At 40.9% G+C, this 22,136-nt stretch overlaps 1 protein-coding gene across 10 annotated transcripts in view; it reads right to left on the reverse strand.

Moving 5' to 3' along the window:
* Nucleotides 1-2,796: 2,796 nt before the first annotated feature.
* Nucleotides 2,797-22,136, reverse strand: part of LOC116252940 (callose synthase 10-like) — a 37,708-nt gene continuing 18,368 nt past the window's right edge. For 5 of the 10 annotated variants that reach the window (XM_050077399.1, XM_050077397.1, XM_050077408.1 and 2 more), the window contains one exon: nt 2,797-3,069. The gene's annotated coding sequence lies outside the window, so the exon portion shown is untranslated. Of the gene's footprint in view, nt 3,070-7,527; nt 7,758-22,136 lie in introns of those variants that run through there. The other 5 variants (XM_050077410.1, XM_031627586.2, XM_050077406.1 and 2 more) reach the window with 1 other exon arrangement.

Consider the following 22,136-nt stretch of genomic DNA (forward strand, 5'->3'; position numbering starts at 1 on the left):
TTTTTTTTTTATTATCACAATATAATTTGATAGACTTCTAGACAAATTTCCATGTATAGTAAAAGTTATGTGAGTCGTACAATTTATATTCTTGTAGTTTGTGCTTCATTGCAAATAATGATTAAGAAACTGACTCAGTGTGGTTTAGCAGGCTACCTCCTAGACTTTTATCCATTGTGGAACTTAGGATAGATAGTATTTAGTATTATTTGGTTATTCTAATGTTTCTTAGGGTTTGAACCTTTTTCATTATGAGGCCCGAGATCCAATTATATATTCATATATTGTTTTCAGTTGGGTCTACTGATTCTGAGTAAGGGTATCTTTTGTTTGTCATGCTGAGGGTTTCTTTATCAAGACAACTCACTTTATGTTTGACCATGATCATCAAACATGTTATACACGTTGTTGTGGGAGAATATTATTTTGCTTTGGTGTTGTCATAAGATACTTATAATCAGCATGTAATTGGAGATCGATTACTTTATGCCTTCGTCTGTTGATGGTTTGACATTGGCACCTGAGACCAAATGTTTAGACATTAGGGTGCGTTCAGTCATCATTCCTTATGGTCTTGTTTTGTGATATCAAGTAAATGTTAACGACAGTTTTTTGTAGGGTTGTGAATCATCCACCTTTTTCTTCATTTTTCTGATTAACCTTTAATTGGGCACTATCTTTCATGTATTGATAGAAGACATGTTCAAAGATAAGAATGGAGGGGGATGAAGTAAATGTGACCCAGATGCTGATTACAAAGCCCTTGCTAATCCTTTCTCGTATGGGTCGACTATTAATTTAGATGATATCAATCATGAGATATGGCCACACATATTCATGATGTCAGTAGTAGGACATGGAAAAGATTACATTATTAATGAAGAGGATCCTAGTGAGAAGGTGAGAAAATATGCTACTTGAAAGGAGAATAACAACACTGTCATGGGTTGGATCATGATAGTGTCCAGCTTCATGTTGCCAATTATTTATGTTACTATACTATGGTAAACAAATGTGAGAATTTTTACGTGAGACATACTCCCAAGGTAAGATTGCGAGCATGATTTTGCACATGGAACAAGTGATCTTTCTGCTCTAGCAAACAGATCAAGACCTTGCCCAATACTTCTCTTTAATCAAGTCTGCTCATGAAAGATTGAATGCTCTTTGACGTCCATGCAAAGCATGTTATAAGACTAATCTGGAGCAGACTATGATGGCTAGATTCTTATTTGGCTTGTCTCCTAATGACACACTTGCTAAGGTGCAAACGCTCACTAAAGCTGAGATTCCTAATCTTGCAGAAGCTTACAATAGGCTTAGCCACATTGCGGTCACCCTTCCTCAGTCATCTAATGATATCCTTGCCTCAGTGTTGGTGACTACTTGGGGCATGGGCGTGGTTCTTTCATGATACCTCATGGGACTGGTGTTGGCAGAGGAACTGGAGGTTATAGGAAACTTCAATGTACATTATGTGGTAGGCAGGGACATGTAGAGGATAGGTGTTGGAATAAGCATGGATGTCCTCCTCATTCATTAGCTTCTTCTCTTGGCAAAGCAATAGCCCAGACTGCATCTCCCATCGGTGCAACACAAATTGCATCTCCCATAGTAGAGCATCCTCTAGCTACCTTTGCAGATACATTTACTATTACTATCAGTCATGCAAAGTATGAACACCTCCTTGCCAAGCGGCTTGGATCCACCTCTGCTTCCACAACTATATCTGATATAGCCTTTTCAGTCGGTATGGTGATGAAGGATGTAGGTAACATATGGATAGTCGATTCTTGTAGCCTACATCACTTATATCGCCAACCCTATTCCATTTTTTTTTCTTTCTTACTTTCATCAGTCTTTTCATGTTAGATTGGTAGATGAGAGAACGTCATCTATTGTGGGACAAGGAGATCTCCTACATTACACATTAAGCTCGTTCTTTATGCCCAAAGTTTCTTAAGAATCTTTTATCTGTAGGCCAACTTACTAAGGAATTAAACTAGAGAGTTATTTTTGACCTTGTTTCTTGTGCATTTCAGGACTTATCAATTGAGAATATGAATGGTGAAGGCTAATGGCAGAGGAGGCATTTATTTATTATCACGACTAGTTGGAGTTGCGATATCATTTATGGAGTCAAGTACTAGTCATTTTTAGTGGCACCTAAGGCTTGGTCATCGTTCTATGTCCAAACTTCGCCATTCTGTTACACAAATTCCTTCTTCAGCCTTTCTATAATGTGAAGCCTATCAACTTGGGAAGCATTCTCACAACATATTTCCTTCAAGTCAAAGTTCCTTTGATTTTATTCATGTGGATGTAAGGAGACCTAGTTGGAGTTTCAGTCGGTTTAAGTTGTATTTAACCCTTGTTGATAATTATTCTAGAGTATGATGGGTGTTATGTTTAAAAAAGAGGTTAGAAGTCACTCGTTTTCTCAAAACATGCAAACTTGAAATAAAAACTCAATTTGGTTTTTGTAAACTGTGTTCACACTGTTCTGGAATTTAAATATGCCCCATTGATGCAATTTTACAAAGATCATGACATATGTTCTCAATTCACGTCTGCTCATACCTCCCAACAAAAGGGGTAGCTGAAGGAAAGGACCTACACTTTCTGAATGTTGCTTGAACTTGTGTGCTTCAAAATTACATTCTATCATATTTTTGGGGCTGTGCCATTTTACAACATTCTGAGAAGACCCCACATTTATATTCACTCAATGGGTAGCATAACATTCACAATCACATGACCTACGTACCTGGTAGGTCCACCCTGTCTTGAAGCATGTACAAATAATTTGTCAATGTATTAGCTTATGACATGACCTATCATAGGTGGTTAATCATTCTAATCAGTTTGAGGACCAAGTTGACATCCATAGATAGTGTGCTTCACAATCAAACAGGTATGAAAATCCATACCAATACAAACCAACCTTGTACTTTACATACAGAAGGTTACATCAACCATTCTAGGGTAGTTAAAAAAAAAAAACAACGACCAAAACTGTCAGATATACCATTATCTCCCTCACTCACTATTTTAGTGTGCCATAATCACCTGAAAATGATATAATTTCAAAGCGTGAGTACGATTTCTCATATTCAGTAGATCCACCTCAAGGTGTGTGTGAAACTGTAGCTCACACATACATGGCAATATCTCAAAACATTATAACAAGATGATATTTATACCATGAATATAAAATATGTAATCAAGACTGTCAATCAATGTCATTCATGCATTACTGTATTCAGTCATCATTGAATGTTAACATTTGGTATAATCAAGGGTGGTACATTGGTTCCATGATCGTCTTTTACTCAATTCTACTTGTTTTTAAATACTGCTACAATCAGTTTTCCGACCGATTGATCTCAGTGAGAAGTTCTCCATTAATAAATTTTGAGGGTAGAAGGGGAAAAATAAGGCATCTACTGTGTCTCGTCCTAACAAACCTAGACCCTCATGAGCCAAAGTTCACATTGGGCCAATAGTCTCGTCAGTCTTCCCATGTCTAATCAGAGTCATTACTCAAACCATTCACACCAAGTATTCTCCAGTGGTACATAATAGACTGTCATCCTTGTACAACCACAACCGAACAATCCTTCGCACCCTCAGAACTGTGATGCTCACCATCGAGCTTCTAATTCATCTTAATTAATAATCAATGTGTGATCTTTCTATCACCCTATTTGAATGACAATTATGCTATGCATGCTTCATGCATTTCAAACAATTTGTCAGGACCAAAGTATTAAATGTAATAATCAAATAGCATGCAAAGAAATCTGATAAAGCCTAACTGGTTTGCTCACAACTGGTAAACCTAGAGTCCTTGGTGATGTTTGGAGTTTGCGAGTTTATACGAACTAAGCATCATTAGGTTAAAGGTAACTAACTTTACCACAAAACTTTGTTTTTATTATAAAAATTGAGGGTCATGCTACATTTGTCGGGCCTGGGTAGAGCCTGGGCCAGGCTAGCCTACCTTGACCTTGGCCTCACTATCGCTTGGTCATGGTAGGGCCATGGCTGGCTAGCAGTGGTTGGCTGGCTTAACATGGTCGACCATCCCTAGCTGGCTGAAATAAGTCACAGCCTGCTCAGGCTGACCGATCGAGCCAAGTCGAGTTCCAGTGGGCAATAGTAGGATGGGTGCTGTACTCGGACTCAACATCACGAAACAGAATTGATGATATGGCCCAGACACTCATAGGCGAGGTAGTTCACTTAAAACTACGAAAGTGCCCCTACATGAGTGCTCTAAGTAGACGATAATCCGATAGTTAAAATTAAAATCCAACTCTGTAGATATTCCTTAGAGGCGGTGAAGAATCTGAATATGCATTCAAAAAGGCAAACAGTTCGAATATAACCTAAAAAGTCACATTTTGTTTGTTTCTAGCAAAATAATGACCAATTCAAAAACTTTAAAACCATACAGAAGTATGTAGGGTGACTTACTTGGGCTGCCAATTGTCCGCACGGTCTTTGCTCCATCGTAGGCACATTATTTTTCTTTTTCCCTCTCTTCTTTATCTCTTTTCCCTCTATCTCTCTTTCTCTTTCTTCCCCTCTTTCTTCTTTCATAAATAAAGAACACCTTCCATTAAGGGATTGTGCTCCCTTTATACTTATCTAAGTATATAATATTTATTATTGTGATTGATTATATTATATTATATTGTATTTGTAATTAATCTTAACTTTCATTAATCTTGTTTAGCTTAATTGGTGTTTAGACATGAATTTTTTACTTGGACTAAAATGCCTTTATCAATTTATGAAATTTTGATCATATCCATGCACTTATTGAAGTTTAGTTTTACGTGAGGTGAATTTATTACTTTACCCTTGTCTTATCACTTAACAACATCCTTATCTTTATTGATAAATTTATTAATATTTAAAATATACGGGTCTGATTCTTATTCCGATCGAAGCTACCCAAAGCATACTGTCTTATCACTTAAAACATCCTTATCTTTATTGATAAATTTATTAATATTTAAAATATACGGGTCTGATTCTTATTCCGATCGAAGCTACCCAAAGCATACTCTGAGCTCTACCTTTGAGCATCCAGACACTTACAAGTGAGCAATGCATTGCTATAAACATAAATAAAAGCATCTTTAAGAAATTAGTTTAGAAATAGTGGTCTTCAATTTCATGGTGCAACCATCAAACTTTCACCATCAGAATCTCTTTTGTTTTATAGCTTCCTAGTTAGATTATCCACGATCTTTATAGGCATTTATTTAAGAAAGTTAGGTCTTCTTTTATCATGATGTCTTTATAATTGATCACAAGTCTTGGGTTGTGGACATATTTTTTTAGCATCAAAACATGGAAACTGTTGTGAATGTGTTCAAGTCGTGGTGGAAGAATTATAAGCAGTAACAAAAAAATTTTCCAAATCTCAAATGGCCTGATATATCACATGTCGAGTTTTGCTTTCTTTCCAAAACAAAAAATGTCTTTTCTCGAAGAAACCTTACAGAAAATGTGCTCGCCAACATCAAAGGCAATTTCTTAATGATGGTTATCGGCATAACTCTTCTATCGGGGTGTTGCCAAGAGTCGTTGTCCAATCTTTTGTACTTGTTCGGAACAATGCTGCCAATAAATGCTTTTGGCTCCAGTATCACACTAGTAAATAGGTGATCATATGACAGTTCGTACGTGTGCCATAACAAGCTTGCACGATAACTGTTGCTACATGCAAATTGTGTCCATTTAATATACATATCCCATTTGCTTTTCTTTCAGACATGTACTTAAGGCCTATTGCAGTTGCCTCCAAAATTTTGTAGTAAACCATGGATTTTTGTATAAAATTATTGATTGTGGCACACCATGAAGTCTGCCTACCTCCTCAATGTACAAATATGCAAGATTCCCTAGGGACTGATTGGTACAAATAAAAAAAAAAAGTGAGCATATTTAATTAGTATATCCATAATTACCCATATCACATTGTGTCGTTTATGGGTTCTCAGAAGTCCAACAATATAATCCATGGTGGTATCTTCTCATTTCCATTCCATTGTGGTATGTCAACATGCAGCATCAAACCTCCTGGGCACTGATTTTAACAAAAATTTGTACTTTGAATATTTGGCAAATGACTTATTCTGCCTAGAAGTTTGGAGCACAATCCTTAAGTGTTCCTTGTGTTGATCAATATTCTTAGAGTAAATAATAATGTGTCAATGAAAAAAATTACGAATAAGTTCAAATATGATGACACTTGGTTCATGAGGTCTATGAAAGTTGATGGGCATTATTAATCTAAATTTGCATAAATTTAAACTTATACTGCCCATACCTTGTTTGAGAAATGGTCTCCAGAATATCACACTCCTTAATTCTTAACTAATGGTAACCAAAACTATATAAACTCCTCCTAATTGGTCAAATAAGTCATCAATTCTTGGCAAATGATGTTTATTTTTTATGGTCACTTGGTTAAGAAGTCTGTAATCAATACACGACCAGGGTGATCAATCCTTCTTCTTCTCGAATAATATTGGTGCTCCCCATATGGGAGACAAACGAATGTGTAGCTCCAAAATCAAACATTGTATGATCATAAATTATAGCAGTGAGAAAAGCACCTTGTAGAGTACCTCCGCTTTTGATTTAGCTAAGGGCAGTCAAAGCATAAACACACATTGGTGCTTTCAGAGGTGGAAGAGGTTGTGGTAGTCATGTAACTTTTTGACATTGTAGGGGCACTGGCGATCCATATCGCACTAGGAAATCTCTAATGTAATGCCCCTACTATCCACAATGAAGGCACACTCCAGATTTAACAATAAGGATGGTTGCCTCCATAAACTGCACACTTCAAAGGTCGACTAGATAGACCCTGTTGTTGGAGATTTCTACTAGTATGCTGGAGTCCTTGTTGAAACTGACCTCTACCAAATAATCTCTACTCTTCACCAAAGGCTCCCAAAATTTCTCCTCTAGCCGTTGAATTGACCTCTTGGCCTGATCTGGTCCTCATAGGCTCTCTTTCCCTTAACATACTTCGTACCTTGGGCTGCTTCTGTCATATGCATGCTGGGCAGCACTTGAGAAGTTTCTGGAATTTGGACACATAGTACAATACAATCATCCCCAGGATTTGTTTTAATGCAAAAAATTATTATCATTTCTTGCCTTTTTCATCGTAGGTGAAATAAGTCTATAAGAAGGGTTACTTAAATTGTTCTTAGGTAATGCTTCCTCTTTCTAAGAAATCGAATCTCTTTGATGGTGTACCAAAGACATGCATCGCCTTCCAAGAGATAGGTGCCAAAATCCACTTTCTAATCTTCTAACACTTGAAGGACTTGAAAATTTTGATTGATACTATGGGTCCATTGTTCCACCAATTCTAGATTGCCAACTCCAGTAAAAGATGGTGGCTCCATCTCCAAGAATTGCTTAAAAAAGGTCCGACTTGTTGTGTTAAAGCATTGAGGTGCGACTACACAACAATTCAAAAAAGATGGAGCTATGTCATTTGAAACCATGGGGCAAACTTTCATTTATGTAACAATTTCAATTCATACAAAGTCACATCTATGTGTATGACAAAAATGCCCCAAACCACAACTTTGATGCCTAACACAAATAAGACATCAAAAAACCAAACCATGACGCGCCAGTACAACCAAAGACCCAAAACCTCCCCAGTAGGATGTGAGTGAAGCCATCTGATCAACCTGCTGCCCCGGGTCCGCCAAAATCTGAAAAAGAAATGACAGTATGGCAACAAGCTAGGAAAATCTCAAACCCTCTTAGGTAGGGCTCAAATCTAAGAACAATCATAAAAACAATCTATCGTCATGTCGTGTCAGGGCATATGCATATCGTTTGTCAAGAAAACCCCTAACATAGACCACGACATGAAAAGACCACTCAAAGGCCCCAGAAACACAATCTCAATCACATGCAAGGCATGCTTAAACATTTCATTTCAGTCATAGCATTCAAATGCCCATCAATCACATACATTCGTTCACACACATTTCATTCACCTACATTCATTTTCATTAGCTTTAGTGAATTGACAGTTCCTGTGGGTGCAAACACAGGTACGTGCACACCGCGGGCGGCCCATAGCCGAGAAACAACCCCCGTGGTGGCCCAAAACAGTATGGATCCATTCATCCGCTGCAGCGGTAGAGATGTGTGAATTCCAAGGAGAGATACTCAACCTTCCCTAGGACACCCAGGTTGGGAAGACGGGAGCCCACGCTCCAAGCACAACACACAACAGTACCATGGGGCCTTGCACCGCCTGCGCTCCAAACAGACGAGACCAGGGACGTCTTCCAAACACAATGCCACAACCCACTGGCCTCTCATCTCTTATTCTTTCATTATTATCATTATAATTGCACAATCACATAATGTCCGGCTAGCTCATGAGGTTGTTTCACTTCACGAGTGCACCCACACCTCCAATTGCCTACCCACGAGGTCTACACATAACATTAACAGTCATAGCTAGCCGTCATACAATACGGGTACAACTACCCTTCAATTCCAATCAATTACATTATTGCCCACGGCAATATATATGCAACAATTCACAACATTCACATTCATAAAAATTCACATCTTATCAAACACATCAATCAAATTTTTCAAAATTTGGCCAAATCCCGAAAGGTAGTCTCGATCCGTGATGGCTCGTATCTGTCCTATGCAATTATCGTTCTATGATGCTCTCTAATGCACAATCGGGGTCGAGGAGACACTCGACTCGATACCCCACCTCATCTGTCCTAAGCAGTTATCAATTCTAGCATGCACATGCAAATGCGTAACAGTTTTCAAAACAAGCTTCTAATAACTTTCCAAAACAGAACTTGTCACATGACAAATCATTCACAATCACACACATCAATCACACCTTTCAAAACTTAGCCAAACCACGGAGAGTAGAGTCGTATCTGTCCTAGACAATTATCATTCTAGGATGTTTTCTAATGCATAATTGGGGTCGAGGAGATACTCGACTTGATACCCCACCTCATCTGTCCTAAGCAGTTGTCAATCCTAGGATGCATATGCAAATGCGTAACATTTTCAAAACATGCTTCTCATAGCCTTTCAAAACAAATATCATATATCAAACAATTTGCATATCAAACCATTTGCATGCATACACACATTCATTCACAAAACAATCCATCAATCACATCACAATCCTAGGATCCCACGATCCTAGGAACACACATTCACACAATTGCCCAGGTAGGGATTTGCCTGTTCTCTACTTGTTTCGCTTACCATCGATACAAAACTGAAAATACCATTATCAAGGCATGTCTTCGCCTCAAATGGGTGTCGACCCACGAAACCCTCCAAAAAGGGTCTCTACCCAACCCACGAGGTTGCCGTCAACGATTAGAACTCAAAACTTGTATTCGACTTATCACATGTACGATTCTCACTTGTTTTCGAGGTGTCTTCCCCACCATAAGATTCTCAACATACAACGTATATGCACCTCAATAGAAGCATATTTCCCCAAGCTCACCAAAACGATTCTAACGTTCTCCACAACAATACAATCTCTACCATGCTTCCTAATTGCTTCGAAAATCAACCCATCATGCTTATAAGATCATTGTAGACATGGATCATCGTTCCTCCACATGAGTCCTAAACCTTCCCCAAAATAGTAACGTCGTTAACAAACATCATAATTCATCAAATCTTAAATCTAGCATGCTCCATTAATAATTATACATGCTCCAACAACAAATATACAACAATCTAGGCTCGATTAGGCCTTGCTCACCCCAATTTAAGAGTCTGAACTGCTGCAGTCCTCCCGACAGCCACCTCACAAGTTCGAGAGGTCCTCAAACGGCTAAAATCCCGCAATGCAGCCACACCGCATTCTAGCCGCTGTTATGAGGGGGAAGAACACATCCCCAAGCTGAAATCCGATCAATAAGAGAATCAAAAATCGGCGAAAAGGAGGTTTAAGAGAGAGGTGTCTGTCGTTAGAAGAGGCCCATAGTAGTTGTAAAAGGGGCTGTGAGAGAGGGAAAAGCATGGGCAGAGGGTGCTGACGGAGAGGGGAGAGTGCAGGCAGAGAGAGAGAGTGCAAGGATGCGTGGGAGGAAGAGGGCGTGCATAGAGAGAGGGCGAGCAAAGAGGGTTCAGACAAAAGGGGAGAGGCTCGAGCAGAGAGCATGGACAGAGAGAGAGTGTGGGAGAGAGAGCTGGCCGAAAAGGGAAACAACACGGGAGGGAGAGGAAGAGACAGAGAGAGACCGATGGCTCACCTAAGAGCCGCCGCCACCGTCCATTTCCGTCGCCGCTGCACCGACCTCCGTCTTCCTCTTCTCTGCGTTGTGGTCATAGCAAAGGGAGAGACGAAGAGGGGAAACGAGGGAGACGAGGGAGAAGAGGGCGACGTCGGGCTCCCACGCTACTGGATTCGGGTCCGGGTCTGGACCCGATCCGGCCCACCTACAAAACGAGTCGAGCGTTACATCTTACCCTCAAAAGAAATTTCGTCCTCGAAATTTAGATCATACCTCAATGCGAGAACAAGTACGGATACTTCTCTCGCATATCCTCCTCGAGTTCCCATGTGCTCTTTTTCAACCCATGGTGTTGTCATTCCACTTTCACTAAAGGAATTCTATTCATGCAAAACACTTGCTTTTTTTGATCCACAATTCTAATAGATTTTTCTTCTAGTGTCAAATCGTCTTGCACCTGAATACCTTGAAAATCAATCACATGTGTCGGATCTGGTACATATTTTCGAAGCATGAAAACATGGAAAACATTGACTCAAGTCAGGTGATGATGTCAATCTGTACGCCACCTCTCTAATCTTCTCTAATATCTAAAAAGGTCCCATGAACCTTGGGCTCAACTTTTCCTTAATACCAAATCGAAAAACACATTTAGTAGGTGAAAGTTTCAAGAACACAAGATCACCCACCTCAAAAGCCAACTCTCTACGTCGAATGTCGGCATAGCTTTTATGTCTACTCTGAGCAGTTAACAACTTCTTCCTTATTAATTGTACTTGGTCGGTGTAACGTTGCAATACAAAAAGGTTCTTGATCTTGTCATCACCCAATTCGGTCCAACAAGCTGGCAATTTGCATGGCCTTCCATACAAGGCCTCAAAAAGTGTCATCTTGATACTAGAGTGGTAACTGTTATTATATGCAAACTCTGCCAATTTCACATGTTTATCTCATTCTCCTTTCCATTCTAAGACACATGCACATAACATGTCCTCTAAGGTTTGAATGGTCCTTTCAGATTGCCCATCAGTTTGGGGGTAGAACGTTGTGCTCAGCTTAAGCTTAGTACCCCATGTCCTTTGCAATTGCCCCAAAAACCTAGAGGTAAATCGTGGATCTCAATCCGCAATGATAGACTTTGGCACTCCCTGCAATCCCACTATATCGCGAAAATATAACTCTGCGAGACTTTCTAAGGACTGACTGATTCTTATTGGTAGAAAATAAGCGGACTTCGTAAGTCGATCAACAATAGCATCATGTTGTATTCTGGTGTGAGGCAAACCAACCAATCGAATGTCTTCCCATTTCCACACAGGGATATCAATTCTTTGCAACAAGCCTCCTGGCCGTTGATGCTTTGACCCGCTGGCAAACTAAGCATTTTGTTACATATTCTGCAATTTCACGCTTCATTTCAGGCCACCAAAAATTCTTTCTCATATCTTGAAACATCTTTGTATTGCCAGGGTGTATAGAAAACTTAGATTTGTGAGCTTCATCAGTCAACTGACGCTTCACTCCTTCATCTATAGGGACCCACATTCTGTGTTGAAACCGCAATGAACTATCTTCATATTGATACCAGGAAGAATTTGCCTTCTTGCTTTCTTCCATGTTCATAGCAAAATTTGGATCTTCCTTTTGCTTCAATATAAGCTCTTCCATCGAATGATGTCGTATCACTGTAGTCATCGTTGTTTTGTTCTGTCACCAAGGCTATCAAGCTATCATACCTTGCAATAATGTCCAAGAACGAGTCTGCACATTGTTTTCTTAGCATGTCTGCTCAAAGCATCAACCACCACATTAGTTTTTCCTGGATGATATGACATCTTGAAATCATAATCTCTTACGTATTCAATCCATCTTCTTTGCCTCAAGTTGAGATCCTTTTGACAGAATATGTACTTTAATGATTTGTGGTCTGTAAACACCTCAAAAATTGCACCATAGAGATAGTATCCCCACATCTGCAATGCGAATACAACCGCTCCCAACTCCAAATCATAAGTGAGATAGTGTTGCTCATGTACCTTCAACTGTCACGATGCATAAGCCACTATACGGCCATGTTGCATCAATACACATCCATAACCGATTCCCGATGCCTCGGTGTACACCACAAATCCTTACCCGATGGAAGCGTCAAAACAGGAGTGGTGGTAAGCTTGTCCTTCCAAGATTGCAAACTCTTTTTGCACTCTTCATTCCAAACAAGCTTCACTCTTTTTCTTAATAGCTTAGTCATGGGCGTAGCTATTTTCGAAAAGTCTTGTATGAACCCGCAATGATATCCAGTCAATCCCAAAAAGCTTCTAACCTCAGTTTCATTGCACGACGTATTCCAGCCTTGTACAGCCGACACCTTCGCTCGGATCAACGAAAATTCCATTATTTGAGATCACATGACCAAGAAAGTTCACTCTCTCTAGCTAGAATTCACATTTTGAGTATTTGGCATATAACTTGTGCTTGCACAAAAAAAAAAAAAAAAAAAAAACTCAACACACTATTCAAGTGATCTCGGTGCTTTGCCTCACTGTCTGAGTACACCAAAATATCATCCACAAAAACAATCACAAACTGATCCAGGTAGTCTTGGAAAACTCGATTCATGAGGTCCATAAACGCTAAGGGAGCATTGGTCAACCCAAAAGGCATGACCCTGAATTCATAGTACCCACATCTAGTTCGAAAAACAATCTTAGAAACATCTTCCTCCCCTCCCCCATCAAGAGTTGATAATTGATCTTGGAGAATACCTTTTGCATTCATGAGTTGATCAATCAAACAAGTCTTCAATCTTAAGAAGCATATACTTATTGTTGATGTGACTTGTTTCAACATGCGATAATCTATACACAAGCGCATTGTCTCATCCTCCTCCTTAACAAATAACAAAGCTCTTATCTAACAGCTCCTGCAATTGCTTCTTCGATTCTTCTAATTCTATCGGTGCCATTCGATACGGTGCCTTAGAAATAAGAGTTGTCTTTGGTAACAACTCTATCTTGAATTCCACTTCTCGTGTTGGAGGCAAACTTGACAATGCCTCAGGAAACACATCGGAGTACTCACTCACAACGGCAATATCATGTAACCTCACCGGTTCCGGTTCCGTTTCATTGGTCAACACTTCTATTTCTATCAAACGTTTGGCCTTCAATGCAGACACCACTATCTTATCAGTTCGATTAGCTTTTCGTGCTTGGAAATCTACTGGTTTCATCTCATTCGTCCACAATCGTATCTATTTCTCTCTGCAATCAATAGTGGCACAATGTGTGCTAAGTCAATCCATGCCCAAAATAACATCAAGCTCACTAAAACTTATGAATTATCAACTGTGTAAGTAAGTGAAATAGGTGGGTCTCCACGTCCACCGTTTGGCATAACCTTTCAACAAATACAAACTATAGTTAACTTTGTCACATTCTGGCATCTTAAGAAGCTCAAAGATGTGTTCACCCTCTTCAATCCATTCCTCTGCCTTGATAGGGTTTGAGCACCCACACAAGTTTGGGCGTACTGTTGCCCTGACGTGCTATCGTCCAATAGGGTATGCCCATCAGAATGGGCCAAACTTAGCTCTCTTTGTGCCTCTGTAGCCGACCCAGCTCGCTTCTTAACCCCACATGCAAGAATCTTTGACCGATCTTTCAAGTCAACTCAATGAAGTGCGTCATCACAAAGTTTCAAAACATCAATCACTCAAAACAACAATCACCTTCTGTACATATACCTTATTAAAAGATCAAAACTACAATAGAAGTTCAATCAAGTAAATGTGTACCTGGACAACACGGCTTCACAGATAGGCCTTAACTCACATCCATAGTGGGGTTTGCATACCAAAACTGTCACACCCCAACTTTTTGACCCTCAAACAATTTTTTTTTTTATAAACCTAAAGCATTGAGGTGCAACTACACAACAATTGCTACGTCATTTGAAACCATGGGGCAATTCTCTTTCCATGTCAATTAATCCAAGAATTTTCACGCTGGAAATTAAAATTCTCTCTAACAAGATTAAAATTCAGCTAAGAAAAAATTAGAGAGAATTCAAAATTAATTATCTTTTCCAAAATTGGGCTCATCTAAAATGATGCCAAGGAAATCTAGCTGCTAGATTCCTCTCTCTTTCTTATTCCTTAATTATTTAAGGTAATTCTAATTAAAAGGAAAATGATTTAAAACAAAGAAATTTAAGAATAGCTCATTCTGGGCATAATTCTATTCATTTTAAAATCATTTCAAATGATTTTAACAAATTTAAAATCAATTTAAAAGTTGGTGTGTTTTTAAAGGTAAGCCTCTTTGATGCACAACTCTTTCTAAAAAAAATTTGAAAAGATTCGAAAACTTGCTCATTGAATCTGGAATTTTGGGCTTGCTTGACTCTTATTTTTTAAAAAACATAAAATTGAAAAGATCTCAATCTTTAAACTCAAATCAGCTCAATTACAGCTGATGCATTTTCAAGGCCAACCAAAGGAGCTGCCCAGATGGGCGTAATCTATTCCTCTTTTTAAAATGTAAAGAACTTAATTTAGAAAAAAAAAAACAGATGAGCTTTAATTAAGCTGATCTCCTTTAATTTCAAATGTGTGTGCTATTCTTCTTTTTAAAAATTTTACTTACTTCTGGAAAGATCTTAAATCTAAAATCAGATCAGCTCAACTAAGACCGGCCAATTTTTTAAAAAAAAAAAAACTAAAAGGGCAGCCATTTGGACGTGTTCTTCTTTTACTCCAAATCCTTTTTGAAAAGTGTTAAAATAGATGTAATGGGGAACCGGGTCCATTTCTGGACCCGGTCCCATGGGGCACGGGTACCGAGGCCGGCTCGGTACCCTAGGCAGCATTCTTCTCTCCCTCCTATATAATCTTCACTTAAGTGTAATTGTGTGATTAAGTGAAAAATAATTTTCTCTCTCCTAGGGTTGTGGTGTGCACCTAGGTTAGAGCTTCCCGTGGTTTTTTCCTCTTTCTGAGGTTTTTCCACGTATATCGTGTGTTCCCCTCTTCTTCTTTCGTGTGTTGCATGTTTCTACATGGTATCAGAGCCGTGAGATCGTTCGGCTTCGTCTCGTATTTTCGTAGTCGCCCTTGCACCGCAGCCACCTGCGCCGTTAGGGTTTCCCGCGCCGCCACCATTGGGATCTTCTGCGCCGCCGCCTGTCGCCGCTTGTGACTTCCGCTGCCGTGGGTGTCTCCTTTTCCGTCGTCGGTCGATCCAGAGCCATCCCATCTTTCCGCTGCCGTGGGTGTCCAGCACCGTCACGCCTCTGCGTCGCCGCCGTCGGGCGATCCAGCACCGTCGCCGACACCTAAGGTTCCGTGTGGTGCTGGTGTTTCAGCCGCCGCCGTGCTGTCTTGTTGCTGCCTGGGGTTGTGTCTGACTTGACTGCTTGTGATGGCGGAAGAGCTTGCACCTAAAAGTGATATGGCCTTTGACGCGGGCAGCGCTCCCAAGAGCGAGATCTTGCCGGTTCAGGTCACGCCCATTCGTCTGACTAAAGACAATTATCTTTCTTGGTCTGCTGCTCTCGAGATTGGGATAACGAGCCGTGGTCGTCTTTCCTATATCACAGGCGACAAACCGGCGCCCAGCAAAACTGATCCTCAATGGGCAACGTGGGTGTTGGAAGACAGTCAGGTTAAGGTATGGATCATCAGCTCTGTGTCTGCTGATATTCAGCCTCTTATTCTGCGAAAGCCTACTTCGTTTGATATGTGGACTGTGCTTGCAAGGATGTATGGTCGCAAGAAACGGGTTCTGCGTACGTATCAGATTAAACGCAGTATTTATTCTCTGAAACAGGGTGACCTGTCTGTTGCCTCCTTCTATGCAGCCCTGAAAACTAAGTGGGAGGAACTTGATTATCATGTGAATGATAACTGGGACTGTGGTTCTGATCATGCTCGGTACTGGGAAAAGGAATGGATGGACCGGACGTTCCTCTTCCTTGGAGGCTTGCGTGATGAGTTTGAACCCATTCGGAGTCAAATTCTCAACTGTGATGAGATTCCTGGAATAGAAGATGTTTATGCCAGAGTGGAATCAGAGGAACAAAGGCGTCAAGTGATGCAAATTGACCCTAGTCACGGGACTGGTCCCTCGGCCTTTGTTAGCCGTTCTTCTGTGTCTGGACCACGCCCTGTTAGGCGATGTACACATTGTCACAAATCAGGACATTCTGTTGACTTTTGTTGAGATCTTCACCCTGAGAAGAGACTTGTTCGTGGTCGCCCTCCGTCTAGTCGGCGAGGTCCTCTTGTGCAGGACTCAACTCAGAGTGGTTCTTCAAGTGGTGAAAAATCGAGGTTTTCCCCTGATCAAATCAAGGAACTACAAGCTTACATCAGTCGCCTTTCTACTACGTCAGAAGACACATCTACGTCTGATGGGGCTAAATTAGCTCAGGCTCTTGTTGCTACAAGTGATCAAGGTAATTCCTCTCCTGGTGATTGGATTGTTGACAGTGGGGCTACTCATCATATGACCGAGAACCCTAAGATGTTTCAAGAATACAAGTTGACTTCTGGGCAGCAGCGTGTTTCTATGGCTGATGGTTCTTCTATTTCTGTGGCTGGAAAAGAGAGTTTCTCATTACTGAACAAATATTGTCTTCATAATGCCCTGCATGTTCCTAATATTCCCGTGAATTTGTTATCTGTCAGCAGTATTACCAAAGAGCTAAACTGTAATGTAATATTCTCTGCTGATCGTTGTGTACTGCAGGACTTGGGGACGGGGCAGAAGATTGGGATTGGTTCGGCTATTGATGGTCTCTACAGAATGCCAGTACAGGTTGCCTCTGCTTTGATTTCAGCCACCAGTGGACAGTTATCTGACGTGGAGGACAGATCCGCTATTATGTGCTGGCACGAGAGACTTGGTCATCTTCCTTTTCAGTTGATTAAACAATTGTTTCCTAAGATGTTTCGGTTTGTTTCTTTGGACACCTTCGCCTGTGAAGTGTGTCAGTTGTCTAAGCATGTTAGGGCCTCGTACCCTATTTCGTTCAATAAAACCAGCCGTCCTTTTGCTTTGGTTCACTCTGATGTTTGGGGTCCTTCGGGAGTGCCCACCGGTCGTGGTTTTCGTTATTTCATGACTCTTATCGATGACTACTCTCGTTGTACGTTCGTATACTTGTTGAAAGAACGTAGTGAGGTTCCCGGCATTGTCAAAAACTTCGTTGCATTTGTTGAAACTCAATTCCAAACCCCTGTTCTAGTCATCACATTGTCAAACTATTTTTGGGACCTAGTATAAGATATATCCTTACAACTAGACCACCCAATTAGACTAAAAAATCCCTCCATTAGTACTAGGAAGGAATTTAGACTCGACTACAATAGTCCCTATATTTTGATGAGAGAACAAGGAGAAATGGTGAGAGTTCAAACCGTAGATGACCCTGAAGAAGTCTATACAAATACCACAATCGTGGTATACCAAAAATTTGGATTTATTAGGAGACCAAGACTATTAAAAAAAATGCATATAAGTAAGAGTCCTAGGACGTGCATTGGTATATGGTCACTTCTATTTTCAAGTGATTGCTTAAATGAGAAAATGAAATGGATAAAGTGCTCATCTTGTTCTATGTTTTAGACCAATGTCAAACTGTTTTTTAGTCTATATTGGGTCAACCAATGTTAGTCAATGTCTAATTGAGTCTACCTTCGTATATCCAGATGAATTTTTCATATTTAGACAATATTTTTCTGTATAACCACATCTTGTTTGTTGAATGCCAAGGTCGATATGGACTTCATGTCATCCCAATTGTAGTCTACCTACTCCAATGGTATCTATCATGATACCTTACCTTATGGTATCCTTATGGTATATGTTTTTGTATCACTTAGAGAATTGTAGCCTTGAAGAAACTGTCAGTTTAACAATTCAACCTATCAACGACAGTCTGATCCATGTATCCACTAAAAGTTGGAATCCCATAACCAACACATTTTAGTTTTTATGGAGTGAGATGACCGTCACCCTAAATGAATTTTCCCACATTATGGGACTTCTTGAACTTTAAGGTGATCCTAGAGGACCAACCAAGAGTCAGTTCCTCATCAATCAAGAGAAGTCAAAATCCTAATAGTGATTCATTGACTCACCAAAAAAAAGGAGTTGGTCACTTCTAGAAAAAGTTGGACCTCAATGCATTCAGCTAGAAAGTCTCAGCAAAGAGCTTTCTCAATATGTTGACACAACCACACCCTCCAGCAATGGCGTAGATGAGCATGAGATTTACAAAGAACTTCGAATTGCTCACCTCTTTAAAAAATGAACCTACCAATCAATAGTGATGGCAACACTAGCTTTCCTCTACAAAGGACTCTCAATATTTTCAATCAGATATGCATTTTACATTAAAGGATGTGTCTTCACCATATCATTTTGGTTTTACAAAACATGGGGCCACAATCCAACCATTTTCAGAATTCTCATGGGTGATTGTCCAATGTGAAGCACGACAGAAGAAAGAGAGCATCATTTGGGACTTCTTTGATGTAGAAGTCATCAAATCAAGATACACATACAACCCAAACAAGAGTTGCCTACTTATGAGGCCCTATTTCATAGTGGAATATCATCCAGAGTGGTGTTCTCGTTAGTTCTCATAGCGACAAAGATAGATTCATGAGATTAGATCAGAATGAATAGTTGCGAAGCACGAGCTGGATACTCTTGAGTGGTCTAGAACATATACTGCAGCCCAACAACATTGAGAACTTTTTGGTCATATATACCTTGTCCTTAGTTCAACCGTGTGTCCTGACTATGCCAAATGGTAGGAAGACATCTGCCCATCTATCTTTTTTGGCTAGGTGTTAGAGTCTTCCAAAAAACATTAGTCAATCGAGTCATCAAACAATATTGTCTTATTCCAATACCAAAATGTTAAATCAAACATTTTGTCCTTCTTCAATGAATATCTGTGATCAGATCATTCTTCAAAATCCTAACTCCTTATCTCTCTTAAGGCCAGTGAACATCCAATCTGTGGTAGAAACCAGAAAAGAGAGAAGAAAAAGGATAGAGATGGAATCTGAACAACAATGCAATCCTAAGAACAAGAATGAAGAATCATCTTCAAGATCCAGTATTGCTACAAAAACTCATGAACCAGATCAAGATGAATAAAAATGATTTCACAAGGTCATATTAAAATTCAACAAGTAACAAACAAAAATTGACAATAAAAAGAGGAAGAAAAACAAAGAAACATCATCTAGTGATAGAAAAACTTCTAATCACATTGCTACAAAACAAGTAGTGAAGATGACAATAAAGCTCCCAAAATGAAAAAGAAAAAAGGAGAATCTCTAAAGGTCAAACTACAAGAAAGTGAGAAAAAACTTAATACTATTCAACTCAAAGGAAAGAACAAAAGAAGTGATGCAGACCTTCCTACCTACCGTGAGGCCGAGAACCAGGGCCAGCACGGCCAAGCAAGGCCAAGCAAGGCCAAGAGAGCCGAGCACCTTCAGCCAGGTTTGCAGCCAGCATGATGGAAAGCATAGATGTGCTAAGGGAGGCTAACGCAGAACTTGAAGTTGATGCAGTAGGCGGTGTGGGCGGAGCATCAACAGCGGAGTGCAAGCAGCGGGCTGAAGACTTCAAGGCTGAGCAGGCACGGGAAGTATACCTAGATCCGGTTATAGTGAGTTCGAACCCTGAGTCTAGTCCTGACACAGTCCAGCGCTGCCAGTTGCGCCGCCACCGTCCAGCGCTGCCGCCATCTAGTGCGCCGCCATCCAGCGCCGTTGTTCTCTGCTGCGCTGCCGCCCTCCAGCGCCGTCGCAGTCCAGCGTCGTCGCCCACTTCAGCGCCGCCGCCGCTGCCCATCGACGTCGCTCTCATCAGCACCACCACCGTCCAGCGCCGCTGCGTCTTGGTTGTCGTCTCTGGTTCTGGGTATTCTTTCTCCTTGGTGATTGTGATGGCCGAGGAGATGTCCCTCAAGATCGATGATGCCCTAGACTCGGGCAGCAATACCAAGAGCGAGATCTTGCCTGTTCAAGTCCCCTCCATCCGGCTGAACAAGGATAACTATCTCTCTTGGTCGGCTGCCCTAGAAATTGGGATAACCAGTCGTGGTCGCCTGTCCTACATTACTGGGGAGAAGCCTGCACCTTCAAAAACCGATCCGCGATGGGCTACTTGGGCGTTGGAAGATAGTCAGGTTAAAGTATGGATTATTAGTTCTGTTTCCGCAGATATTCAGCCTTTGATCTTGCGTAAATCGACTGCCTACGACATGTGGACTGTGCTTGCACGGATGTATTGCGTACGTACCAAATCAAACGTAGCATATACTCTCTTAAACAGGGTGACTTGTCTGTAGCCGCTTTCTTTGCAGACTAAGTGGGAGGAACTTGACTACCATGTGAATGATGACTGGCACTGTGGGTCTGATCATGCCTTGTACTGGGACAAAGAATGGATGGATCAGACGTTTATTTTCCTTGGAGGCTTACGCGATGAATTTGAATCCATTAGGAGCCAAATTCTCAATTGTGACGAGGTCCCCAGAATTGAAGAGGTGTATGCCCGTGTGGAATCTGAGGAACAGCGTCGCCAGGTGATGCATATTGACACCAGTCAGGGGAGTTCTCCTTCAGCCTTTGTTAGTCGTGCTTCTGGGATTGGACAGCGTCCTGCTCGGCGGTGTAGCCATTGCAACAAATCGGGACATTCTGTTGATTTTTGTTGGGATCTTCATCCTGAGAGGCGGCTTGTCCGGGGTCGTCCTCCTTCTAGCCGCCGGAGTCCTTCTGTGCCTGAGCCTAGTCAGAGTAGTCCTTCAAATGCTAAGCTTTCCTCCGATCAAATCAAAGAACTGCAAGCGTATATCAGCCGGCTGTCTACTACTCAGGAGGATGCTTCCACGTCTGAGGGGGCTAAGTTAGCCCAAGCTCTCGTGGCCACTAGTGACCAAGGTAATTCCTCACATGGTGATTGGATTGTTGACAGTGGCGCTACGCATCATATGACAGGGGACCCTAAGATGTTCCAAGAATACAAATTGTCTTCGGGGCAGCAACGTGTATCTATGACTGATGGTTCTTCTATCTCTGTAGCTGGAAAAGGGAGTTTGTCCTTGTTAAATAAATACTGTCTTCATAATGCTCTTCATGTTCCCAATATTCCTGTGAATTTGTTATCTGTCAGCAGTATTACTAAAGCACTCAACTGTAATATGATCTTTTCTGCTGATCGGTGTTTTCTGCAGGACTTGGTGACGGGGCAGAAGATTGGGATTGGTTCGGCTATTGATGGACTCTACAGACTGCCTGTGCAGGTTGCATCTGCTCTTATTTCAGCCACTAGTGGACAGTTGTCAGGCATGGAAGACAGATCTACTATTATGCGATGGCACGAGCGGCTTGGTCATCTTCCGTTTCCATTGATTAAGAAGTTGTTTCCTAGTTTGTTTCATTCTGTTTCCATGGACTCCTTCACCTGTGAAGTGTGTCAGTTGGCTAAACATGTTAGGGCCTCGTACCCTATTTCATTCAATAAAACCACTCGTCCATTTGCTTTGGTTCACTCTGATGTTTGGGGTCCTTCGGGAGTACTCACTTGTCGTGGTTTTCATTACTTTATGACCCTTATTGATGATTACTCCCGTTGTACGTTCGTGTATCTGTTGAAATAACGTAGTGAAGTTCCCGTTATTGTCAAAAATTTTGTGGCCTTTGTTGAGACTCAGTTTCAGACGTCTGTCCAAGCTTTTCGCACCAATAATGCTAGAGAGTATGTCTCTCAATCCCTAGATGATTTCTTGAAGAGCAAGGGTATTGTT

The sequence above is a fragment of the Nymphaea colorata genome, chromosome 4, assembly GCF_008831285.2.
Source record: "Nymphaea colorata isolate Beijing-Zhang1983 chromosome 4, ASM883128v2, whole genome shotgun sequence".
Classification (NCBI taxonomy): Eukaryota; Viridiplantae; Streptophyta; class Magnoliopsida; order Nymphaeales; family Nymphaeaceae; genus Nymphaea; species Nymphaea colorata.